This window comes from Canis lupus, chromosome 35 (genome assembly GCF_003254725.2).
Source record: "Canis lupus dingo isolate Sandy chromosome 35, ASM325472v2, whole genome shotgun sequence".
Classification (NCBI taxonomy): Eukaryota; Metazoa; Chordata; class Mammalia; order Carnivora; family Canidae; genus Canis; species Canis lupus.
In genome coordinates this window covers 3,695,343-3,722,403 of record NC_064277.1, presented here as the reverse complement: position 1 = coordinate 3,722,403, position 27,061 = coordinate 3,695,343, and the positions used below count along the sequence as shown (strand labels likewise).

The window sequence follows — 27,061 nt, the reverse complement described above, 5'->3', positions numbered from 1 at the left end:
TTGTCGTCCTCCCCATCGTTGTCTCTTACACTTGCCTGCAGATTTCAAGGGCAGGGATCACAAGGTTAGTATCTCCCTGAGCATGTGATGGGTGCTTGGTCAACACTGAATGGAACAGGAGGTCATCTGATACCTGGTTTCTCATGCCTCGTGCTTCAAGATCAGGAGAGTACGTGGCTGTGTCCCTCCCCCAGGCCTTCCTGTGCCTGGCGCAGCACCGTTGCCTCAATGAATTGGCTGAGGATGGTTGTGTCCAGAGTCCCCAGGACCACCCCTGGGATTGATGGGGGAGTGAGTAGACCTCACAGGACTCAGCATCTCAGCGTCTCGTTTGGCTGTGATTTATCACAGCAAACGGGTACAGAGCAAAATCAGCAAAGGGAAAAAGTGCAGGGGGCAGAGTCTGGAGGAAACCAGGCTCAAGCCTTCCGGAGGCCCCCGGAGGCTGAGTCAGGCAGGATGCACTTCATTGCTCGCGCCATGAATTGTGACAGCACGTGATAAATGCTCGTCTACCGGGGAAGCTCATCAGAGACCAGCACCCAAGGTCTTTGCTGGAGGCCGGTCACACCGGCACCTTCTGCTCAGCACGTCCCAGATCCCAGACTCGCAGAAGGCAAGCAGGTGGTCAGCAGAGAGCGCACCGTCTGCACGCCCGGCGTGGCCGCAGCGAGCCACGCTCGGCAGTTAGGGAACTGCGGGACTCGCCCCGTCCAGGTTCCCAGACGCCGGCCAAGGGCTGGCCACGCGAGGAGCCCTTCCTAGGCAGAGCGGCGTCAGGTCTGCTGTGCGGACTCCTTTGTGCACAGCAAGTTGGACTGAAGATACGTGTTGGGGAGGCTTTTGACTAATTGGAATTTTACAGGAGAAAGAGAAATCGCATCCCCTTGAGCATATTTTAAGCACTTCATTAATACTTGGTGATGAAATAATAATAGGGAGAAAGAGATGTAAAGCTCAAATGCGGAGAGAAAAAACAATTCACAACTTGAAAGAGAATTTTGGCCTAAATTGTTCGTAATTTCTGCGTCCCCCAGACGTGCACCTGTGTCGTGCTTCCAGCGACCAGCGGAGGTGGGAGGCCCGCACGCCCTGAGCACGCCCCCCAAGGCTGGTCCTCCTCCCAGGAGAGCCGCTGTCAGGCCTTCGGGCTCTACCCCCAAGCATTCCTTCCACGCAGGAAAACACAGCCAAGAGTAGGAAATGTGTCCCCATCCTCCTCTGCCCTGCTCCGTCCATGACCTGGACGGATTCCCATTACGCAAGCTCAGATGCTGGCCTGCCTTGCCACTTTATTCTGCATTTCAGGGGCGCTGTTTCCCGTCACCTCCTGCTGCATTAACACCCTACTCTGGGATACCAGACGGATGTGACCGACTGGCCTGATCAGTGTCCCCTCACCGAGGAGAGAGTTCGATTGTGCCAGAGTCCTCAACCTGGATTTCATATTTATTTTTCTTTAAGATTTTATGTATTTATTCATGAGAGATAGAGAGAGGCAGAGACACAGGCAGAGGGAGAAGCAGGCTCCACGCAGGGAGCCCGACGTGGGACTCGATCCCGGGACCCCGGGGTCACGCCCCAAGCCGAAGGTGGCACTAAACCGCTGAGCCACCCGGCCTGCCCTGGATTTCATATTTAAAGTGCCAGCTGTCTTCCTTCGCCTTCTTCCCTGTGTTCAGGCCCACACAGCGGAGCTTCCAACTCTGGGCCAGCAGAGACCGAAACCGTTTCTCGGTCTCCCCGATAGGAATGATAGGTACTACCTAGGTCCTAGGTAGTACCTGGCCCGCCAGATAGTTCGGGGCTGAACAGAGATGCCGTTGTTATTGGTTCTAAAATGCATCCCGCTCCGTGCTGCATACACACACTGGGGCATGGGTGAAGCCAGAACGCATCACATTCTCGGTGCTGTGTCAGAGGTTCGCCGGCAGCTTTTCCTTTCTTGGTGGGACATTGGGTAAGGGATGGCACCGCAGAGGAGATGAAATGCTCTACAAGCTGGTAGCACTTAACACACGCCTCGCAGGAAACAAATGTTCAGGGTCGTTCATTGTCGTTGCCATGGTCAGTGTCATTGTCATCAAACAGGACACCCCTCCAGGAGGGAGATCAGTTTTTTCTGTTCAGGTATCTGATTTTATTTTAAAGATTTTTATTTATTTATTCATGAGAGACATAGAGAGAGAGAGACAGAGAGACTGATTGAGAGAGAGGCAGAGACACAGGCAGAGGGAGAAGCAGGCTCCACGCAGGGAGCCTGACGTGGGACTCGATCCGGGGTCTCCAGGATCAGGCCTCGGGCTGAAGGCGGCGCTAAACCGCTGAGCCACCCAGGCTGCCCGGTATCTGATTTTTTAATACAAGACAAAGACTCTTATCCCCACTTGGGAGATGAGCAAAGTGAGGCTCGGGAAGTCCGGGCAACGTTCCTCCCCCCCACAGAGCTGGCCAGGCACAGACCTGGAGTCTGCAAGCCATAGGCCCGCCGGCCAGCTCTGGCCAGCTGCCTTCTCAATGTGGCCTGTGAGCCATGAGTGGCTTTTACATTTTTTATGAGTTGTAAAACATCAGAAGAAGGTGAATATTTTGTGACACATGGAAATTATGAGAAGCTTAAGTTTCAGGGTCTGTTCAATAAAGTTTTATCGGAACACAGCCCTGCTCATACGTTTATCATCCGCGGTGGCCTTTGCACGAGAGCAGCAGAGGGGATGCATCAGAAACTGCATGGCCACACGACACCTGAAATAGTTGGCTTTTTAAGGGGAAAATCTGCCAGCTCCCTGTCTAGCTCTTTGCACTCTGATGCGTGTCCTCCATTGTGGGAAGAGAGTGCCTCGTCGCTGTGTCTTGCATACTTGGTAAGTAAGTGCTTGCTACGCTGTCTGTAATCGGTCCTCCGTCTAGGAAGTCAACCTCCAGACACGCCGGTTACCACGGCACCAGATAAACATCAAAATAAAATGCTCATAAGCTCCAGGAGAGGAAAACCAGTTACAGAGATGCTCCCAGACACCTTTTCCAACTTTCATATTGTGCTTCATATTTGTGCAGCATCTCCGAGAGAATAAATAAAATCAAGTGATTTCCTAAGAATGAGGCCACATTCCAGGAGCAGCTGAGCAGGTAAATAAGTCTCAGGTAGGAGGTGTTTTCAGAAAACTGAGCGCTTAGCAGTTGGCTGCTTGTCGGCCCTCGGAAGGCCTACTGCACAGCTGCCCTAGGACCAAGTGCGGACCTCAGGGGGTTCGGCGGTCAGGAGACCCTTCAGCAGGCGCGTGGAGGAGTGAATCCGTGCCGTCCTGGCTTTGAAGGCCCTGTTGATTTCAGGAGATCAATCAGATTATTGAAACTAAACCAGGATCGATGTCCCCTCCTCATTAAATGTTGACAGGGTAGGTGAGCATCAGCACAACAAGGTCACGGTCAGGGCTTGCTCAACTTGGACTTTGAGTCAACTGTTGGGCACGTGGGCGCATAGTCAGGTGATGGGTGCCGAGGTGAGCGAGGGGCTCCCCTGCCTCTGACCGTGGACAGCAAGAGGCACAGGGCACCCCGGGAGCTTCCCCTGGCCGCAGGGGCAGCCGCAGGCCGACACGGGGGGCCGATGCCCTGAGCAGCTCCACCAGGTACGGCCCTCCTTCCTCGGCCACTGGACACTCATCTCCGGAGCTCAGGGGTCTTAGGAGAGAGCATCAGTCTTTACACCCGCGTGGAGAAAGCGCCCTACCGAGTCAGAACCAAGAGCCAGGGCCACCTGCCCTCGGAAGTCTGCGAGGACGCCCCACCCCCCGGGCCCTCGGGAAGACTTGAAGCTCCTCCAGGACCAATTCAAGAGCCTTCACAACTTGTTTTAAGGATTTACAATTGTTTATTAAAATAATTTTCCTTCAAGTCGTTTCTTCCCCCAAAACATAATTTTTTAAAGAATTTTTGTGCCTAAAGACCTTCAGTTTTGTATAGAAGATCAATGGAAAAATAAGCTTAGGAGGAAAAAAAAAAACCAAGGCTTTTTTTTTTTTTTTTTGAATGGAAGCATGCATTCCATTAAGTGAGGTTCAGCGCACCGTAATCCACCCTCAAACCGTCGTCCTCGCAAAACCGGATCTATTTTCGTATCATTTGCCCCTTTCTCCTAAAAGAAAAGTGGGATGCACCACACCTATCCATTGTAGTTGCGGTGTACTGAGTTTTTCTTTTTCTTTTTTCTCGTGAATATGGAAGTGTCCCTGGGTGGAAGGGAAATTTTCACAGGAAAAGAGTTGTGCTTAAGATACATTGAAAACCAGTTCTGGGGATCCCTGGGTGGCGCAGCGGTTTAGCGCCTGCCTTTGGCCCAGGGCGTGATCCTGGAAACCCGGGATTGAATCCCACGTTGGGCTCCCTGCATGGAGCCTGCTTCTTCCTCTGCCTGTGTCTCTGCCTCTCTCTCTCTCTCTGTGTGTGTGTGTGACTATCATAAATAAATAAAATTTAAAAAAATTTAAGAAGGTATTTAAAAAAAAAAAACAGTTCTGATATTGAAGCCGTGTGATTTCAACACATACGCATATGGAGGATGAGGCATTTCAGCAGTCTGTGTGTTAAAATCCTCCTGTGGACTAGGCCAGGGCCTCTGAAAAAAAGCACGTCACATTGGGAACCTAAAAACACGTTATTACTACACCGTTCTTTCTAATAAGCAAGTTACACGTGAACTTTGGGGAAGCATTGGCGAGGTGGAGACTGCCTTGAACGTAGGGTTGGAGGAGAATTAGAGGGAGCTGATGACTCTTGTCCTTGCTTGTGGTGATTTTTTGGTCCTTGTATCTTTTTTTTTAATGATTTTGTTTATTCATGAGACACAGAGGAGAGGCAGAGACCCAGGCAGAGGGAGAAGCAGGTTCCATGCAGGGAGCCCGATGCAGGACTCAATCCGGGAAACCCGGGGTCATGCCCTGGGCCGAAGGCAGACGCTCAACCGCTGAGCCACCCGGGTGTCCCTGGTCCTTGTATTTGTAATGACAGGTCCTGCGGGGTGGGACACGGGATCCAGCTGCTCTCATTAGCCCCCTCTGGCTGGAGTGTCCCTTTCTGTCTTGTAAAGAAATGCTTGAGGGAGTCGGGAGGAATGATCAGCTAAGCTAAATGATTCATGGGAATATCAAGAAGGGAAAAAGAAAGTATTTTCTTAAAAAAAAAAAAAAAAGTAAACCTCACACTTTAAGTGACAGAATTAGGTCAAAAATAGAGCCATCTCTGGGAAAGACCATAGAATTTTAATTAGCTCATCACTCGGAGCCATCCTGACGTGTCAGCAGCGTGGGCCTGGAGGGATGCCAGGACTGGTGTGCTGTATACACATTTTTGTTTCAGTACGTGTAAGTAAAAATAGGAGCGCACCCTCGTCGCGCCGCCCGAGGGCCCACCTGAGGAGCTGCACCCATCTCAGGCCACCGTGGAGCCCCGCGCAGAGCTTCCTCTCCGTCTGCTGTTGCCCCTGCTCCTGGCTCCCCTTGCCTGGCTCCTGTTCTTGCGCCGCCCGTGGCTCCCCCTTCTCTTGGAATCCTTTTGCCTCAATCATAGCATCGGAGGGCTTGTTTTAATTTCCCCACAATCTTACAGATTGAATCGCCCATCTTTGACTTTCTTCAGCTTTTAATCGCTCTGACCCACTTTATGTTGAAATTTGGCCAATTTGATGGAAACGAAAGCTCCTTTTAAAGCAGTGATTTTGAGGCCTCTGAATCTTTTTTGGGTCAGAGACCCCTATGAGAACTTGATGAAAACTGTGGGCCCTTCCCCTGGAAAAATGCGTATCACACAGACCCACACACCCATGTCGTCTTACATAAAAGTACAGAATATTCATGGGTATCCCTGAAACACATCTGTGGATCCTACGATGAAAAGTGCATGGCTCTGGTTGAGCGCCAGGGCCAGGGCCAGGCATAGGGTGGGGAGCCTGACCTGTGTCCCAAATGCCGGGATCATGTGAAGGTGCATTAGGTGAAGGACCAGAGCAGGAAGCAGATTTCCAAGAGGGACGTGCTCTCAAGTATTTTTATCACATAGAACCAAGGAGTCAAAGTTTGGTTGAAAACCCCAGTACCAGAAAACACCTTTTGTCCTTTTGAAGACCTAGTGGCCGTGACTTCCTGCCCCTTCTCCACATTCTCAGTCTCCTTGACCTCTCTGGAACCCAGTGATGGGCTGTCCACGTGATGAATACTGATGTTTTCCTGTCCAGGTGGTGCTTAAGCCATGTAGTGACTACCTGGCTCCTCCTCTCACTCTCTGTGACCCAGATGGGGCTCAGTCCTGGCTGGGGTGGCCGTGGACCTGCGCTGCTCTGGGGACACACATAGGGAGTGACCACAGAGCTCTCGGCAAGTGCTGCTGAGGCCTGGACAGGGAGCCCCAGGATGGCCCTGCAGGTGCCATCAGGCCTGGCTCACTAACGCCTGTGGTGACGGCGTAGAGAAATAGACATTTTCAATGATGACCAAAGGACAGGCTTTGAGTAGCCAACCAACTGCACCTGCCTGGACCCTCCACCTGCCTCAAAAGTTTGATTTCCAGACTACGTAAGAAATGTGCTTGGAATTTCCGAAACCTCTGAGAATAATGCACCTGTGACCTCCAAGAAGCCCGGGAAAGCAGGAAGCTCCGTGGAAAAGAGCATTTCCCTCAAGCTACACGTGCACTTTCTCTAAAGGTTTGCGGACACCAACGTCTGGTGAGGGAAAACAGGTCGTATCAAGGTCCGTGGATTGAAAGGATTGAACGGCTTGACCGAGACTGTGTCTGCGTGGACTTAGGACCCTCTCGTGTGCTCACTGCCTGAGACTTGAGACCATCGCCTGCCCTTTCCTTCCACAGGAAATACCTGGGGCGATTGCCGCAACATTGACAAATCTCAATGAAATTGTATATTTAAGTAGAGGATGGGGTGGGACCCAGAGGCCGCTTGCTCAGGCTAGATTTGGCTGCCAGGGGTGCTCTGGGGTTTAGTGCTCTTCTACGATGGATATTCTGGGCAGGCGTTTCGCTCGTGGAGCAGGTCGAAGTGAGTCTGGTCACCTTCAGCTTAATGCTTGTCTTATGGTAACAACAGAAAACAAGTTTTTTTTAACAGACGTATTCTAGAAAACCCATAATGGATGGTTTCTATAATTATAGGTTTAGTCTGTATTCTTTAGTGTTGAGTTCTTTGCCAGCAAACACTCTCAGATAGAAAGTGGGTGCGCTCCAGGGGCAGGCCTCCCTGCCAGCTTTGTTCCCTGCCGCAGCTGCGGGACGGGCACACGGTGGGGGCTCAGCGAAGACTTGGTGACTGGCTGGGCTGGTCAGAAGCCGGTATGTCAGGTAGTCCTCCCCTTCTCCAAGCTTTGTGCCGAGCGAGGACGATTGCAGCGTCTTCCCGTGTCTTCCCAGCCCAGAGTACAGGACGGGGGACCGGTGCATGTGCACCACAGCCGTTTACCACCTTAGCGATGCAGCCGACCCCCCCACCTTTTCTCTCGTTCCTTTCATCTCCACTTGGCTCCCAAGGACTCAGAGCAGCTTCACCCTCCTTCGGATCCACTCTCCGCTCCACAGCCAGTGACCACTCTGAACCCATCCCATCATCCGTGAGGCTGAGAATCCTTTCAGCGACCTGAGCCCCAGGCTTATCGGCCACACATCTCCTGCCACCCCCTGCACTGGACTTCCCAGCCGGGCGCATCCCGAGCGGCAGGCCCAGGGATGGGTACGGGGCATGTGTCCTCCTGCCCTGGTGGTTTCCGTGGCCTGGAGAACTTCTCCCTCTCCCGCTGCTCCTTCGCATACGCACTTCGTGAACTGACCCTGAAATGTGGCAGTGGGGACACTGTCCCCTAGGTCTGTGTTGAGTTAAGCCCTGTAGGACCTCATCCCATGGTGTGAGCAGGGCACGTGGGACAGGTGTGGCCTCATCCTGTAGTATGACAAGCTGCCTAGACCCAGGCGTGTCCTCACACGGTGTGAGCAGAGCATGGGAGACAGGTGTAGCTTCATCCCACGGTGCTTTACCAGCTCTGACCCCAACTATTATTTGTTTGTTTGTTGTTGTTCTTTAAAGATTTTACTTATTTATGCATGAGAGACACAGAGAGGCAGAGACACAGGCAGAGGGAGAAGCAGGCTCCCTGTGGGGAGCCCGATGTGGGACTCCATCCCGGGTCTCCAGGATCATGACCTGAGCCAAAGGCAGATGCTCAACCACTGAGCCACCAGGTGCCCCTTGTTTCTTGTTTTCAGAAAGGAATTAAATATGAAAGAGTCTTAACCTAGGAGTCTGAAAACATGGATTCTGGTCCTCAAGTGAGGCCTTCATTCACTCTGTGCCCAGGCAGCTTACTACAGAGAGCTGACCCTCAGGTTGGTAAAACATAAAATGAGAATTGTACGTGTTTCACCTCCCCCCGTGATGCAGGATCAAATGCGCTCGTTATGTGGAAAGGCTCTTCCAGACCAGGAAACTGTGCAGGTGTTCAGTGGCCTTGTCAAGACACTTGTTGCTCATCTTCAAGTGAGATCATTTTGCACGTTTGTTTGCAGATTGGCTGGTGGGCTTTTCCCCTCTGTATATGCTTTACCTCCTCTATCCTGAAGGGACTGAGAAAAGCACCCCGGGAGAGCTGGACAAGGGAGGCCTGATGTGGTAAGGTGTGTGCATGTTGGGCCACGCCACGGTCCTGTGCCTCCTGGGCCCACGGGTCAGGCCAGGTGAGGTCGGCACCCGTCTGTGCCACCAACTAGGCCAGACTCAGGTCTTGTAGCCTAAAGTTTACACACGCCCTTTGGCTGCGCCTAGTAGGTGGCTGATGACTCGTGGGGTCGGGCAGGCTGTGGCTCTATCCCATGTCCCTGTGTCGTCTCGGGAATGTAAAGCTAGTGCCCCTGAGTGTGCCAGGATAAGAGGGGCGGGGGGCAGGTGGAAGGGAGTGGGCGACAGATTACCTGCTGACGGGCAGCCTGAGCAGAGGCTGAGATGGGCTTCCCCCCACCCCTGCCCCTGGAAAAGCCTATTTCTTTCTCCCCAGGGCAGGGCAGTGGCTGGAGCAAGGAGGGGCCAGGCGCAGTGCTAGGTTTGCATTTTCGGAGTGCCGCTGGCCTGGGAGAGTCGTCGGCAGGCCCCTCCACGCTGGGTGCCGAGTCCTAGTCTAGGTGTGGCTGCTGGGCCCCTGATGAGACCATCCAGGTGACCCCTGGACAGCCAGGCAGCGAGTGAGGAAGCGAGCCCATGAGCCACGATCTGACCTCCTCCCTCTTCCTGACCACCACCCCCCCGCCACCCCCCTACTTCCCTCCCAGCCTCTCTTCAGTCTCTGCCCCCTGGGGCATCACTGTTCTCTGCTGAGCCTGCAGCATCCCAGTGGGGCCATGTCTTATGTCCTGTTTTGGCTGGTGGCCTGGCCCCTGGGACAGAGCCCCACAGGCCCCTGCTGGCCATCAGCCCGACGTGACATGGCTCTCTGCGCTGTCTGAGCGTCTCCCCTGCTGCTGTGCGTGGGGACAGACGAGCCAGGGCTACAGGAAGAAGCACCTGACTGGTGGAGGCAAGAACCAACTGCTCGTGGTTGTTTATTCATTTTAAAACAATGTGAAGCTGAGTCACAGGAGAAAATTGCCACTGCTTAGGTGGTCACAGTCATTTAAAAAAAAAAAACAAACAAAAACAAAACAAAACAAAGAGAAAGGGTCCTAAAGGAGAAAAAAAACAACAACAACAACTGAGGCCAGTTGTTAGATTTCAAATACTGAAATTGCAATTCTAATGATCCCATCTTAGAAGAACCGCAGAAGTTAAGGTTCTCCTGGTCTGGCCCAACCATCAGCTCATGGTAATGTGAAGCAAAATAAATATTCTCTGAACAATGCCTTCCAAATTGAAAAAGAATGTGGCGTTCTGGCCTCTATTTGCAGCCCCTGGATCGGGTCCTCATCTCGCCATCTCCCACCACCCACCACACCCTGTTCCCTGCAATTGTCTGCTAACGATGACCCCATTCACTGCTGCCTCTGGAGCAGAGCTCGGCAAACTATGGCCCGCCACTTGTTTTTGTAAATAAAGTTTTATTGGAGCACAGCCACACACACACACACACACACACAAAAGACACCTCTTGTCCTCAGCTGAGTGGAAAGCCCATTTCTGACCTTTCCAGAAGTTGTGGGCGGGCAGGCCCTGGGGTAGCGGTGAAAGGCCCTCATTAGGCTTCTTCGGGCAGGAACGGCACCTGCTTTAGGCACCAGGACCAGGCTGCCGGGGCTGGCCCTGCCCTTCCAGAAGCCGTGGTGGGCACAGGTCCCACCGAGCGCTGCCAGCTTGGTGGGAAGGGGGGTGAGCAGAATGCTAACAGCAGAACAGGAGACTGCTTCCGGCCGACTGCTGAGCCATCAAGTGCAAATGTGGATCAAAACTCAGTTCCTCGGCCTCTGAGCATCCATCATTGAAAGGCCATTAATTGGCTGAGCCCGTTTAATATTTCATTCACACCCGTGGCAATGGAGAGGCCGGCCCGTGGCAGAGGCTGGCACAGAGCTTCCCCGCCACCCTGCTCCCTTTGCCCTCAGAAATCTTGATCTGACCGTACTCTGACATCTACACTTAATTAAGATTTCCTCTCCTGGTTAACGGGAGTGCTGCAGGCTTCTGGGACCTACAGCTGGGCCACCGTTTTCTGCGGCTCAGTGTGAGCACTGGAGAGACAGACCACGTTCGTGGACGACAGACTGAGGATCTCCTCCTGGCCCCAGATCTCTGGCCCTGCGCTATCTTTTTTAAAAAGATGGGTCTGGAGCTTTGTGAGGCTCATCAGTCCTAATCCTACAGAGTCTGGCTCCGTGGAGAGACCCTACGAGCGAGCACCCCAGCAGGCCCTTGCCCCTGGAACACCCATTTGGGTCAAGGAGGGCTTCCCTCAGTAGGTGTTTCAATGCCTGGTTGAAATGTGTACTAATGGACTTTGTATGTACCTTACGATGATGATGTGTGTGTGCGTGCGTGTGTGCGCACATGCATACCTGATAAGGGTTCGCAGAGCCTTTGATTTCACTCGTACCCATATGAACCTCTGAAGAACGTGTGTTATGGTCTCTGCGTGGCAGCCCGAGGCAGCACGATATTGGGATTTGGGGTGTGTTCTGGATCTGATTGTAGTTCCCCCAGGGTAGGGACTGCGTCCACACGCTCCTAACTGTTAGCATGGGAATTGGCTCCTGTGTCACACTTCGCTAGCGCTTACTGCACGGATGGCTTGTGCGTCCATTGAGGTGTCCTTGTGTTTCTTACTGTCCAACGCGATTCAACAGAAAGCATGTTGGCAAAGAACGCGGTTGTTGTCAAGCCTGTGCTTCACAGATAGGATGTTCCTGGCCCTTCCGGAGGAGAGTGAGGGGTTGGTGGTACGGAGAGACCTCGCCAGGGCATCAGCCCTGTCCCTGGCCCTCTAGGAAACTGGGGTCGAAAGTACAAACCTGGAGACCCAAACCCCAGAATTTTGGAGATGGAACTGGTAACAGGTAGGGTCCCCGTTCCCTCTCAGGATCTTGGCCCCCAGCTGCTACCTTTTAGACGTCTCCATCACCGCGACGGGCTGGTCCTTACCTGGCCAACAGTGATGCTGTTTGAGGTGACACAAGGCACTTGAGGTTGTGACAGAGAAAGACAGGACGTGGGCTAAAGCACCCATTGGCCAGATTTAATTCATTCTAGTTTTTTTTTTTTTAAAGATGAAAAGTGATGTAGGAACCATCGTAAAACTTGTTTTAAAAAGGGAGGGCTTGGGGGACCCAGCGTCCTCCCTCTCAAGGTGCCGTTTGGTTGTGGGTCATTGTTTTGGTAGAAAGGCGATGCAGAGGGTATGTACGCCTTGTGAGGTGCAGCTCCGGGGCTTCTGGAGGGGAAGGAAGCCCTGGTCTGAATCCCAGCTGGTCCAGGTCCTACGTCAGCTGAGCCATTTCACTTGGGGGCAAGCCTAAAATACATAGAAACAGAAAATACGTGAACCGTGGACGTGTAAAACGCGGGGTGCTCTCTGTAGCCCGGACGTGGGGTCCCTCCGGCCTTGCGCTCCTCTTCCTGACTGCCCCCCGCAGCTCGTGGCGCCCCTCGCCCCCATCCCGGGGAAGCCCCCCTCAGCTCGCCCTCCCCGGCCTGCTCTTGGCCCAGGCAGGATGCCCACCTCCCTGGCGTCTGTCTGGGGGAGCCTGTCCGTGGCACAGAGGGCTCAGCTCCTGCCCTCCGTTCCCTGACGACCTGGGACAGCGTCCGAGGCTCAGGTGAGCAAGCAGGTCCGGACAAGCCAAGCACGGGGATGCGTGGAGTGAGATTGTCAGGGCCGACCCCAGGGGTGAAAAGGCCCCAAACCAACCACCCCCTGCGCCTGGGCCCGTGCCAAAAGCTCACCACTCGAAGGTAATCCTCTGTTTTAAGCCACACCGGACTGAGAACTGAGCGCAGCAGGCTCTGTGGATCGTTCCACCTCGTGGTGATTGAGTTTTTCCGATCCTCCCGAAGGAGAAGAGGGGCCTGCGCGAGGATCCTTCTTGCGTGGGTAGCATAGGGCTGGGCCGGGCACAGACCGCGGGGGGCCCAGTTCCCAAGGGCAAATACACCTACTTTAAATTTTGGTCTTTTGTTTGTTTGAGGGGAGGATTTATTATTATTATTATTATTATTATTATTATTATTATTATTATCATTATGGTAAAATACACATAACATAAAATTTACCATTTTAACCATTCTAGAGTGCTTCACGTTGTTGCCCTTCATCTCCAGAACCTTTTCATCTTGCAACACTGAACTTGTACCCGTTAAACCGACCTCTTGCGTCTCGGTACCCCCGGCCCCGGGCAGCCGCCCTTGTGCTTTCTGTCTCTGTGATTGGGGTGACTCTGGGGACCTCCTGTAAGCGGGATCATACGGCATTAATCCTTTTCGTGACTGGCTTATTCCTCTGAGCCTAACTTCCTTTTTAAGACGGAACGCTGTCCTGTTCCAGGCGTGTTCCCTGTTTTATCTAACGTGCGTTCGTGGGTGGACATTCGGGTTGTCCCCACATTTTGGCCACCGTGAGTAACGCTGTTCGTGCCGAACACGAGTACACAAGTATCTTTTGGAGTCCCCGCTCCCGGTTATTTGGGGTATGTTTCCAGGGTACCCACGGAATTGCTGGGTCGTATGGTAATCCTGCGTTTAACTTGCTGAGGCTCCAGCCTTCTGTTTTCCGCCGCCGCTGTGCCATGTCGCGTTGCCACCAGCGGTGCCCAGAGGCTCCAACTTCCCCACCTTGGTGCCATCCTAGCAGGTGCAAAGTGGCGTCTCCTGGCGGACTGGCTCCTGCCGCAGAGGCATCTCCCCTAGGGAGGGCCTTGTTTCCCGGCCTTGAGCCGCCTCCATCCGACTGCCAGCCCCCGAGGCCAGGGGCTCCTCCTGCCTCTCCCCTGCACGGCACTGCTGCGTCCTCCTGGCTCCGCAAGCAGACGGAATGCACTTATTATGCACAGCTGTCATTCCGTTTTCCCTTATTCACCATTATTCAGTGTTTTCTCCGGGTCAGGAGCCGGGCATGGGGCGTCCAATGGTCTTTAACTGAAGGAGATTTTAATCTGATCTAAAAGAAAAAAGAAAGAAAGGCAGCAAGAATGACTGTCCATTTCTATTTATGACATGCTTTTAATTATTATTATTATTATTATTTTTGATATTTAGAAAGGCATCACCAGCACAGTATATGGAGCTGAGTTTTTGAAAGAGTTGGGACCGTGGCTAGCGCAACGTGTGACGAGCTAGGGAACGCGCGCCTGCCGTGTGCCCGAAGTCCCTGCCTCCTGCTGCTTGATGAGGGACTGACCCGGGGCCCACGGCCGGGCCGCGCGTGTTCGCAGGTGAAAGCCGGGGGTGATCATTAGCAAAGCCTTGCCCCGGGCCCTGACCGGTCCTGCAGCTGGTTGTTGGCAGTAGGGGTTTTACGGTGCATGTGACCTTTGTTTGAGGTAAGGGAGGGTTTATTTGGCCAAAGCAGTGATCAGCGCTCCCGTGGCATTTCGGTGCTGCTGGATCTTTGACGCGGGCATGTTCTGTGGGCGCTGCCCGACGTGTGAGCGCTTCCTCGGTGCCTGCGCTGTCACCTGTTCTGCGTGGCTTCCTCTTCTGAGCCACAGTCCTGGGTTGTGCGCTGCCCGGCCGCGTGGTCTGGGCTGCCGCGGCCCGAGGCTGGCGTCCCGAACCCGCGCCCCTCGGAGGTGCCGCCTGGCATCACTGTGCCCACGCCCTGACCTTCCGGGGGCCACTCCCCATGTCGGAGGTGGGGGTGATGTTCATAGTCCTATTTATAGGACTGAGAGGGCTCTGCAGGGCTCGGGCGTAACCGGACACCCGCCGTATTTGGGGGGGTGGTTGCTCTGCAGAGCCCGCGGCCGCGCCACGGGCGGGAGGGCCTGCGTGGCCCCAGCTGCCCCAGCAGCTCCTGGCCCCAGGAAACCCAGCCCCGGGGGCCGAACCGGCCAAGGGGGAGGCGCTGCGGGGACCCCCGCCCGGAGGCCGGCCCTTCCCGCGGCCTGGCTCCCACACCCCGTGGGGTGCTGGCAGCTGGGCCAGAGGCGCGTGTGGGCTTGGGTTTCTCCCTGTACGATGACTGTGGAGCAGGGCAGGCGTCAGTACCGCGCACCCACCTCCCGGACCCAGAAATGAGGCATTTGTAGTTCAGTCCTCCTCCTCCCGCTGTTCCCAGAGGTTCGCGTTGCCGGCTCCCGTCCCCGGGAATCCCCTTCGGTTTTACCACGTCTCTCCTCATCCCTCACCGGTGTCTCGAACCCGTGGGTGCCGTTTCACCTGTTTAAAAGGCTCAAAATAAGTGGCACCCTACTTTGTTCTTGTTGAACTTCCTTTCTTCTTCTTTCTCCCCCTCCTCTCCCTTCTCCCCCCTCCACCTCCTCCTCCTCCCTCTCCTCCTCCCCCTCCTTTTCCTCCTCCCTCTCCTTCTTCTCCTCCTTCTTCGTCTTTCTTCTTCTTTCTCCTCCTCCTCCTCCTCTTTCTCCCCCTCCTCCCCCTCCTCCTCCTCCCCCTCCTTTTCCTCCTTCCTCTCCTTCTTCTCCTCCTTCTTCTTTCTTCTTTCTCCATCTTTCTTCTTTCTCCTCCTCCTCCTCCTCTTTCTTTCTTAAAACTCAGCTTCATGTTCGGGAGGCTCCTACCTGTTGACAGGTATAGAAGGAATGAACCGGAATGACGTCAATCTTGATCGTTAGGGTTTGCTCAGGATTGAACAACATGGTTCTATTTCGTCTGTGTTAAAGTTTGGAAATTTGTCTTCTCCGGTTTTTTATTTTAAGTTCAAAGGCTTAAGCCGTACGGAACACATTCATCTCTTTCCTCTGGTGCTCTCACTTCAGATTTTCAGCGCGGAGATAAGGAAACGGATGGTGCTACGGCCTCCCCCGTTCATCTTATTTCACAACATAAAGATGAAGAGATTCCACCCGGTATCGGGGAGTGAGATTATTCTGTTGATTGGCGAGGGCAGTGACCACAAAGGGAGGAGACCATTTCCAAGCTGCTGGAGGATAAGAACCCGAAGATAAGGATTTAAATACTAACATGCTGTACAGGCAGAGGCAGTGTTTTGTTTCGGGCTCTTTGTTATGTTGTTTTGTTTTCATTTTTGTGAGCTCAATAACAGAAGCCTGGGTATTTTTCCTGTTTCCAATTTAAATGAAAATGTGCAGCCCAGATGCACGCAAACACATCGTGCTTTTAGAGACAGAATCAACGATCTAACCCCTCCGGCCCTCAGATCATTACTTTTTCTACTACGCTATCTTGCCTACCCATGAACCAACAAAGCTACTCTCTTAATTGATGTGGAAGGATGAGTATTAATTGAAGAAGATGACATTGAATTATGAGATTCAGCAACCAATTACATGGTAACATGGCCCAGCACAGTACCTTCCCCATTGTAGACATTCACTAATTATTTGATTGATTAGTAGGAAATTAGAGGTGGTGTGAATAATTGAAATCTGAGCAACCCCTCCAACTCCTTGTCTTTCCCCTAAGACTCTGAATGGGCATCTCCTAAAACCCAGAGACCGTGTTTTGATTTATGGATGTAGTTCATCCACTAACAAATGGTGTGTCACCATTTATTGAGCGCTGGCTGGATGCTGGGACTCTGAAGATAAAAAGACATTGTCCTGCCATTGAGGCACAGGCTCTAGTCGGACGCTAGCATCTGACCGCACTACGGTATTCGCTACGATGGAGGCACACACTGAATGCAGTGGGGACAGGGGAGAAGGAGGATGTCAAGCTTTCTGGGATTTTCTTTCCTTCACCTTTAGGTAAAGGTGCCATTAAACCAAAGGCAGGAGAAGGGACAGTGTCAGAGTGCCCTTATTTCCTGGCTTCTTGGCAAATGTGCATCTTCTGTTGAATCTACCACTAAGTCCTCTTGAAAGGAGTATCTTTGCCTCTAGGGGGAAAGGATCAGTTCCATCCCGTCACGCTAAGCGGTCTGTGTGTTTCTGGGTTGGAAGTTTTCCCTGACCCTTTCATGGGGCTCTTGCCTTGGACTTGCCAACTCTGAGGAATAAATAGGTGTGATTATCATTGAAATCCCCACGAGCCATTCAAGTCGGCCAACGAGCTTTACCTGATCGGAAGATGCTTTTGCCGATTGTCACTCTAGGGAACACATTCGAGGAGTCAAGCTGCCCAAGGAACGGTATTTTTCACCCTTGTCTTCTTAGAAAAAGCAAAACAGTCCACGCACAGGAGATCTAGAAAAATCACTGGCTAGGATGTGCAAGGAGTCCTTGCGTGTGGTTTCTTCGGTGCTGTTATGCTCGGGGCCAGAGCTGGGATCCTGGAGACGTTCACTGGTGGAGAAGAGGGGTCCACCCCTACTAAGAAAGGGGCTGCAGGGGCTCCCTGCATCGGGGCCCTTGGGTACAGCAGTCCTGGGAGCAAGACTGACATGAGCGCATTGGGGTGGCAGTTGGAGGAACAGAAGGAACTTGTCAGAAGCTTCCGTAAGAGGAGGCCATCCCTGCCCTGGGAGAGCAACACTTGACCCATTTGGTGATTTGAGGACCAAAATCCTAGTAGTTCTAGGGGTGCTTGGGTGGCTCAGTAAGCATCGGCCTCTTGACTTCAGCTCATGTCATGATCTCAGGGTGTGAGATCAAGTCCCACATGGGGTCCTCACTGGGGGGGGGGGGGTGGGTCTGCTTAACATTCTCTCCCTCACCACCACCTCCAAACCCCAGTACTTCTAGTCTTTATGTTTTCAGCTGGACTTTTTTTCTGGTAACTATATCTATGTGATTTTTTTTTTTTTAAAAAAAGGGTAGCAAGACACCTCAATCACAGCAGTAGGATGCCTCAAAGCCCAGGGTCTCTGCATTCTCGGTTGGGGACAATCCAGGCTGCTTTGGCCACGTGACATGACAGATTCTGAGGTTCTGAGGAGATGCAGGCAGTTGTTTAAACTAAAACAGCCACAGGGGCACCTGGGTGGCCAGCAGTAGAGCGCCTGCCTCGGGCTCAGGTCATGACCCCGGGGTCCCGGGATCGAGTCCCACATCAGGCTCCCTGCAGGGAGCCTGCTCCTCCCTCCGCCTGTGTCTCTGCCTCGTTCTCTGTCTCTCATGAATAAATAAATAAAATCTTAAAGAAAAAAAAGCAGACTAAAACAGCCCCAGAGAAGGGTGAATTTGGCAACTGGGGGGCTCGGGGGACGGAAGCCCCTCGTAATTGGAGTTCTGGCTGTGGTGTGGGGAATCTAACAGAGCTTCTCTGTTTCTGTGCACTTATTGGAGAACCAGGTTTCAACGCAGGCAGCCAGGGGAAGCCCCCAGTCATGTGTGCTTGGCCACCCTCTGCCATCCCTTCTTCCAGGAGATAAAGGTTATTCCTTTGGACCTTAGCAAGTCATGTCTGATTTTAGATTAAGCAGAGTGTTGGCAAGTCTTAGCTCCGTCCAATGTGTTGTGGGACAGTCAATATTTGTACAGTAATTATATTTACTTACCGCCTTCACTTTTAAGTAAGACTTTCCGCCCGCCCTGTTCCCAGCAACAGAGTTCTGTTGAAGCACAGCCGGTGGGCAGCGGTTGGTTGTCAGCAGCAGGGAGGTCGGGGGGCTATCTGATACCCGCACAGATGTTTGCAGTGCTCTCAACTTGAGTGCCTGGCGAACCCGGGGGTGTTTCCAAACTCTTGTGCAAACTGGGCTTTCACTACATGCTTTCCCGTCTCAGCAAAAAGCCCTCACTGAGATTCATAACAGAATTGCAGTCCTTTTTAAAAAAAAAAAAATACTGGTAAGCAGCACTAATCGTTCTTAGAACTCCAACTTGCTGCTGAGACATTGGCAATTTTCACATGATGTGAGAATGTGACTTAAGGACCCAAGTGATTCCGTTTTCCATGATTCGGGGGAGTCCCGGTGGAGGTTTCTGATACCCAGGTGGAAAAATGAGGCTGAGGTAGAGACAAAGAGCAGGACCTGGAGAGACTGGACCCTTGCAATGAGCTTTCTTTCCCTTTTGTCGTACACCGCTGTTAGAGTTGAAGCTTGGCGTGTCCACCGTGTCACTGTGCGTGTGCGCGCTTCCCTGTCAGAACAGGACAAGAGGCACTTCTCCTTTCATGACCTACCCTTCCCTGCGGTCCCCATAGGCCCAGGTTTGCTCTCCACCTCTGTTGCCCACCTTCCAGCAGCGGGGGGTTGGGAAAGCTTTCATCTCAACTCTCATCTCACATATGTCGGGAGAAGCAGCAGCCCTGCCAGTTGGGCCTTGGGCGAGCATCAACCCTGAGCGCTCCTTCCTGCTCTCCTACTTGCTGCTGCCCCAAGGGAACTAGGGCTGCCTCAGGAGGGTCCCACCATCTGCAGAGAGAGACACAGGCCTTGGCATTGTCTTCCTTCACCCTGCCCGTGTGGGGGTAAGCATATCTGATGAGAATATCTCAGAGCCTTGGCCTCCTGACTGCCCACAAGGAAGCACCAAGGCTCCTTGGCTACCACTTTGGTACCAAACAACAAATTATGGCCTCCATGAGGCCAACTGCTGCGGGGGGCAGGGGAGGACTTGGGGGGCTACGTGGGGAGTCTTCCAAGTAGCCAGTGGCACATTCCTGAGCTGAAGCTGGGGCAGGCAAAGAGGAGAGGTTCCTAGAGCTGCTGGGGTTGGGTGGCAATGGAGGTGGGGGAAGAAAGGGCCATTTATCCCGCCACAGTGGCTGCTCCTTAGTTCCGACCGTGCACACGCGGTGACGGCTCCGCCTGGCGCGGCATTCCCAGACGGAACCCCGGGTGGGGAGCCCCGGGCCCGCGCGGCCCGCCCACCCCCGTAAACCTTGAGATTTGTCTTTCTGCCAGCGTGAGCCATAACATCAGATTACTTTTCCCCTTACCTTTTCCTTCTCCCCTCCTCCCCTCCCCCCCCCCAAGAGGCTAAATCCCCCGCATTTTCCACCGTACTCCGATTACACTGCACAAAGAACTCTGGGCTGCGATGCTAACAGGGAGATTGCTTTTCTATGCAGTGTGAGCCTCACAAAAGCCGGGCTTTAGCTTCGGGGCCTCTCCGGCTCTCACTTTCTTTCCTGAAATTCTATACAAATGGCATTAGCCTTTTCCGAGGCCTTTGTTTGCAGCCACTCTGAGAGTACTTTTCAGCTGATGTTGGTTCCTTGAATTTTAAGTGAAATTCGTTCTGATCCGCCTGGTGTAACTTCTTGTAGAGGAAATGCAGGCTCAGGATTGCCAGTTACTAAACGCAAAAGGGATGGCTTTTTAAAAATCTTCCTCTTCCACCAACGAATCGAATGCCTCAGAAAGAGAAGAGCGTGAAAAATTAAAATGCCCTTTGCCGATGCTAACTGATGGCCCTCGGAGCTCCTGAGTGAGAAGGGCTGTCTCCCCGAGGCCCTGAGAAATTCCACTTGCGTCCTCTCCCCGATAGGAAGGTGGCTCAGCCCCCTTGAGGGCTCTGCTCCCCAAATAAAAATCATGATTTGCTTTCTTTAAGTGATACCACTGATTTTGCTGTTACAAACTGGAGTAGAACCGTGACCTCCTAGGTCTGGCAACCAATTTGACCAATTACCCAGATAATCCCGTCTGCACCTGGCCTAGCCTTAGAGCACACGCCGGCGCGCTTCTTCCGTAAAGGGTCAGAAACTCCGTGTTTCAGGCCACGTGGGCCACGCAGCTGGTGTCACACGGCTCGGCACCGGCATTCTGGGCGCACGGCAGCCGCGCACACTCTGGAGTGAATGAGCGTGGCCGAGTTCCAGTGAAACGTTGTTGGCAGACGCTGAAATGTGAATTTCACATAAATTTCACACAAGAAATATTATTCTTCTTTGGGTTGTTTGGAGCCATTTAAAAATGTAAAAACCATTCTTAGCTCACACGCCAAATAAAAATAGGCAGCAGGAGGTGCAAAACAGGCCTCGGGTGGGATTTGGCCCGCGGGTCATAGTTTTCTGAGCTCTGCATTACCCTTGCTCTCAGCCAAAAAGGCTGAGAAATGATTCCAAACTTGATCATAAAGCAGCATTTTCAAGCCGCACTTCTTAACACATTAGTCAGTAATAAGACCCATTTGGGGGATCCTTCTTAGCATCTTAAAAGAAAAAAAATAGAATTTAGTATATGGCACACAGTAAGAGTGTCAGGGGTTGTATCGTGAAACTTTTGTTGCTGGAATGTGTGTACTGGGTCCCCATGTGGAGTACTTGGAAAAAATGTCATGTCAGCCCTGCCCTCCCCGGGCTTTTGTCTACCCCAGGGAACACGGACTCAGAATCAACGGAGTGTTAGGGTTGTTAGCCGACGAGGAGGGTCGGAGGTGAGTGTGCTCGTCTTCTGGCAGGTGTCAGAGGTGTCAAGACTCAGCACAGGTTGACTCTCCTCGGTCTATAGCTGGAGAGAAGTGGGAGCAACAAGCAAATATGTGTCCTGGTGGTATTAGGTTGCACCGCCCACTGAAAATGAGTTTCCTACTTCCATGTTCTGCTTATTTCTAAGTAGTTCTAAGAATCCTTCTTCATCTCTGTCCTCTTCTGCCTCCCCAGACTCAGGGATATTTAAAGTACTCGGTTGGGTGTTCAGTATTCTTCACCAAACAGAAACACAATTGTGTGTGGGAAGAGGGATGATGCATTTTAATCTGATACAAACACCTTATGTCAAACATAACTGTTAGCCTAACTGCAAGCCAGGCTGTGAGGAGGTGGAGGAGGAGGAAGGAAGGACTATTTGGGCCCTATAATAATTCAGGGCCCACGGGGGATGCCTCGTAGGCCATCCACATCCTAGAGAGGGTTCCAGGGCTCTCCTGCGGCTTTGGCTTTGTGTTCTGGTGCTCAGAGCCAGTTGGGCTGAAGAGTGTTCTAGTAGGTAGGATAGGGAGGGAGGAGGCGGGGAGACAGATCCTCAGTTTCCTGCCTTGGGCCAGTTCTAGAAAATGGGAATGGGGAGGAAGAAGGAAAAGCGAGGGATAGAAACCTGTTTGGAGGTTCCCACTGAACAGTGTGAAGCTCCAACTCGGCCCTGTGCTTCCTGGTGCTTGCGGGCAGCCTCCCTGGAGGGCTCTGGGCTTCCTCAGCTCTGAAGGCCTCCACTGAGAGGAAGAAAGGAACAGAGAGTAGCCCTGAGGCCAGCTGGATGCTAGTGCCCGAGAAGTGGGGAATGTTCCACGTAAGAGCCGTGGGGAGAAAAGGAGCACTAGCAGAGCCAGAGGGAGCGTCATGCTTCCGTGTCTCTGGCTCAGATGTTGCTTTGTGGCTTCCGTGTTTACGCAGAGGGAGAAATGTTTACTCTTCTGAAGGGATAATGAAAGATTAGCTTCTATTTCCAGGGTGGTGATGAAGGTTGAAGTGAAGGGTGGAAGGGAAGAGAGCATTAGTGGCTTCCCCTCCAGAACAAAGAATCTAAGGGACACCAGACATCCTCTCCCCTGCCCTGGTCCTGACCTAACTGCTTCTGCCCTGTAGGCTGGTTGGGAGGTCCGCATGGTCAAGGACCCTGACACAGTTACCCTTATGCAGGTGGAAGATTGGGAGCCCTATTTCCCCCGGGGCAGGTGCTCAGTTGGTTTTGGAGGGGACATTGTGGTGAGGTGCCTAGCCTCAGGGGTTTGGCAGGTGGGTCCTGGAAGTAGAGAAAGCACCACACCCAGCTCAGTCTCTGAAACAAGGTGGACACTCAAGGAATTGCTGAGCTGGTAAATGCACAATGGCAGGATGCGTCTTCTGTCAACAGGACCAGTGCCCTATGTGTGTGCTCACTTAGATGCACAGATGGGAGCCAGGAACCAGGCAGTGGCCTAGCGAAATACAGAATCGTGAGAGGAAAATGAGTAAGATACAGACTGCTGTTGTCATTCTAAGCCAATGGCCACAAGTCCACCAGAGCACAGCCTTGCAGATGCAAGAGGGTAAAACAGAAGCTCGCGGAAAATGTGGCCCCTGCTCCAGGGAAGATGGTAGTTGGGCTTGGGTGTAAAGTTAGGGCTCCACCCCATAAATGGGAGTCATTGTAGCAGGCAATGCTCAGGAAGCAGCTCTGTCCCTCCCTTCTCCACTTCCTTCCTGCCTTCCGCGAGTGCAGAACACCTACGTGTTATAGGCACTGAGGCTCAGAGACACGGTATTGAAGATGTAGGACGGTGTCCCCGTAGGTCTAGGGCAGAAGAGCTACGTCCCATTACGCAGATAATCAGTTACGTCCCCCAGGTGTGACAGGTGCTATGTATGAAAGAATGTGGGAAGACCTGATCTAGATCATGAGGCGGAGAGAAAAAGGCTACAGGGACATGGAGGGTTAGCGATGGGGAAGGACAGGAGAAGCGCATCTGGGCAGAGGCTTCGGCCACAAACGTCCTGAGGCTGGGCAAGCAGACCAGCTCAGCATGGGGACAGGCAGAGAGGGAGAGGACATGGGCCAGGGATGGCTTGGGAGGAAGAAGACAGGGTCCGGAAGAATCACTAGGTGTCCAGCATGAGCTGTGAGTGGGAGCAGGTGCTTCTTACTAAGGAGGGGGAGCTGGAAGAGAAACAGTGTGAGAGCTCCAAGAGACCCAAACAGAGATCCAAGCCGCTGGGAAATTCATGGGGTGGTTGAGTCCGGCTTCCGGTTTCCCAGGGAAATGAGCAGGTGTTGCTGTTGCAGTTGGATTCCATACTCTATATCCAGCTCTGCTATTAGACATAAGCTCTGGGGCAGCTCACGAGTTAGCAGGTACAATCCTCAAGTCCCTCATCCAGCTGGCATGTACCCGGGGCCCATTCTGGGTCGGTTGTACCTAGATCTTGGGGTCTTCCTGGGAGGACCTGACCCTGAAGCAAGTCAGGGTTCATCTGAGGAGATAAATACCTACGCATTTTAGATAAAGTGACTGTACACAATGGGAAGAAGCCAAATGTGTGGCGGTGAAGCAGGGGAGAAGGTAACTCATGGTGTAGCTGAGTCCCACCTCATGCCCTCGAGAAATATCACACTTTAAAGGTTTTATTTATTTGTGTTAGAGAGAATGCAAGTGGAGGGAGGGGCAGAGGGAGAGAGAGACTCTCACGCAGGCTCCGACGTGGGGCTCGATCCTATGATCCTGAGATCGTGACCTGAGCCAAAATCAGAGTTGGTCGCTCAACAGACTGAGCCACCCAGATGCCCCAAAACATCACGTTTTAAGAGCATATTTAATGCTTGAGGAAATGTTTGCAGTGTTGTGCTAAATAAGGAGAGCAAGCTGATAACCAGTTTTGTTTTTTAAATAACTCTAACAGATCAGGAGGGAATACTCTGGAATATGAACACTGGGCATTTGGATTATTGGTGATTCACTTAATGTAGACTTACCTATATTTTCAAAATGTCCTACAGTGCTGTGTGTCTTAATGTTTAAAGTTAAAATGTGTGTGTTGCTCTTTAAATGCTACAAGGGGGTGGACGCTGTATGTCAGATGAGTGTCCTGACCCCAATCAGTTGTACCAGGTCCTAGGATCCCTGAGCTGGATGTTGCAAGGTGGGTAACATTTGTTACCAGGAGGATTAGGATTAGCAAAGGCATCATAGAAAATAGACCGGAAGGCAGTCAGCAGGATGGCAAGGGAAGGAGCGCAGCTCAGGTGCAGCGCCTGGGTGGTGGTGGGAAGGTGGAGCGAGAAGAGTCGCTGCAGATGCTGGAATTCTAGTGACCGTAGGAGTGAGATGCCAGTCTGAATAGCAACCTCATCGTTGACGAATGATCTTGTAAGCTCTGTGACAAAAGATTTGGATGAGGTGAAGGACCCCACCTGAGCTGGAGCCGTATGATAGAAATAAGGTGGATCTAAGAGGATCTGTAGGGAGAAAGCTTGTGCGATCTAAAGACTGGGTCCAGGTAGGGAGAGGAAGAGGCCCCAGCTCTTACCTGGGTCATTAAGTGGTGCATATGCCATCAACACACAGAAGAAGAGGTCAGTAGAGGGGTTGACTTCTATGCGGGGGGCAGCAGGCAGCGGGGAGGGTGGCCATGGTGAATTTAGTTCCAGATGTTCAGTACTGGGTTTTCAGTGTGGCAGAGACTTACAAGCAGAAATGCAGAGCTGGAACTTGGAAGACAGTTGTGACCTATGGCAGGGCAAGGCGGCCTCACTCACATACCAGAGGGGAGCCCGTGCCTCTAAGCGAGAGCAGCCCGTCTCTGGCTTCGAGCAGGTAACAGTGGGGAAGAGGTTCAGAGGGACCAGGGTGAACTGGTTATAAATGGAATATTTTTTTTATTTTATTTTATTTTATTTTATTTGTTTTTATTTGTTTTGTTTTATTTTATATTTTATTTTATTTTTTTTTTATTTTATTTGGTTAAAGATTTTATTAAGTAATCTCTACACCCAACACGGGGCTTGAATATACAACTCTTGAAGATCAAGGGTCCCATGTTCTACCGACTGAGCCAGCCCAGCGCCCCTGGAACATTTTAACTACTGGCATGGAAGCTCCTTGTAGCATAGGACAGCTGACAGTGAGCGTCGGTTCCATGTCACTTCTGGGTCATGTGGTGTATTCTCCAAAATCAAAGAAGCATATAGCAAACTACATGCTGTAGAGACTAGGAAACCCCCAAATAAGGGAGAGGCTCAGCTGTATATACAGCAGGTTATATGTGTAAAACCAAGAACTGAAATCTGTTTAGCATCAGGGAGGCCGGTTCTGTTACAGTGATCATCTGGGGCAGAACCGTTTCTAAACAATGGAAGGGTATTACCGTAGTCAGCTGCTCTGACCGTGTGGACCATGCCGCCTCGCATCTGGGTGCGTACAAGTCCCACTCCCCATCCTGGGAAAGACGGCGTGTACGTGTACTTTCTTTATGAGTTAGAAGTGAGTGGCGTCCTGCTAAGAAACTATTTTCCCAGGATGAGTAAAGATGGATTGCATGAAACCCAAACATGTGTCTTCGCTTTTGTTTCTCAAACGCTGCAATCTCTGTGGCCATTGAAACACCTCTGTGCTCATTCCCCAAATGCTGATGCCTGGACTCTTCTGGATTTGAGGGCATAATAGAAGTGACATTAACGTGGAAGAGAATAAAGAATTCTGACAAAGCCATAGATTCTTCACATTTGGATTGGGTCATATTTATTACAGACTTAGCAATGGATCTTTGTCAGGCATTGGGTGATAAATAGCCATTTTCTTTGTATAATGGAAGGTTGCTCAGGGAGGGGTCCCCTTGTTTCCTGGCACTTAAAACGTATGGAATGATTTACCGAGAGTAGAGAGATGGTTGCCTCAGCTCAGGTTCCCAGAGCTGCCAGAAAAACTCATGTTTCCTGCGCATTTGCTTCGAGCTACCCAAGCCCCTTTATTCTGTTCTAAGGAGACAGTGGGCTGATAGCTTGCGAGAAGCTTGTTCCTGAAGCTAGAAAGACCGAAGGTTGTGATATTGAAGAGTGTGTCCAATTACTTTAATACGCTTTAAGTTTGAAATTGGTTCTTCTAAGATGTGTGGTCCATTTCTACCTCTAGAAGAAGGATCTTTCTGAATCACTTTTTGGCATCCAAATTAGTTTTGCTTTAACCTTCAATGGAACTCCAAACATTCTAGGATTGTTCTTGGTTGTCCAGGGAACTTAGAACCCATGCTGTCTGCTTCCAGAGCCCAGGATCTTAACCACATGGTTTGGTTGAACACCATTTCTTATAGGCTTTGAACTTCTCAGTAGAGCATTTATTGAATTTGTTAAAATGGGGGCTTCTATATATATGTTGTGTTTTATTTCTCACTGAAAGCAAAGGCAGAGAGAGAAAAGATGGCAAATGGAAAGATTTGACCAAGCCCAGTGTTGGGGACCCACATGTTTTCTGTTATTTCTTACACTTTTTTACTATACAGTTGATCCTTGCACAACACAGGTTGGAACTGCATCAGTCTACCTATACATGCTTGTTGGGTTTTGTTTTTTTTTTTTTTTTTAAGAAAATACAGAGCAGTACTATAAATGTATTTTCTCTTATGATTTTTAATAACACTCTTTCTCTATACTTTATTGTAAGAAAACTATGCATAAAACATATACAAAATGTAAATGCGAATTTACCATTTATGTTACCAGTCAACAGTAAGCTATTGGTAGTTAAGTTTGGCGGAGAAAGTCAAGAATTGTATCTGGATTTTCAACTGCATTGGAGTGTCCGTGCCCCTTAACGCCTCATTGTTCAAGAGTCAACAGTACTTGAAATATTTCATGATTTAAAAAAATTTTTGAGTTCAATTTTAACCTCCTTTGTATTTACATTTTCTCAAGAATGTTTGCAAAGTGTCCTTATTTCAACACTTTAACATCAGAGTTTAGATCAGTGCTTCCGATAGAACACTTGGAATGTGACTAGTGCCACCGAACCACTACATTTTTTAAATTTTATTTAATTTTAATTAAGTTAAAATTTAAATAGTCGTATGTGGTCACCATATTGGACAGGTGCAATTCTGGAAGAAAAAGCTGCAGCAACTAGGCTATTTCTTCAATGCTATCAGACACCAGGC

At 51.4% G+C, this 27,061-nt stretch overlaps 1 protein-coding gene across 5 annotated transcripts in view; it reads left to right on the top strand.

Annotated features, from left to right (window-relative positions):
* Positions 1-27,061, top strand: part of SLC22A23 (solute carrier family 22 member 23) — a 163,454-nt gene that overhangs the window by 72,440 nt on the left and 63,953 nt on the right. The window lies entirely within an intron of this gene.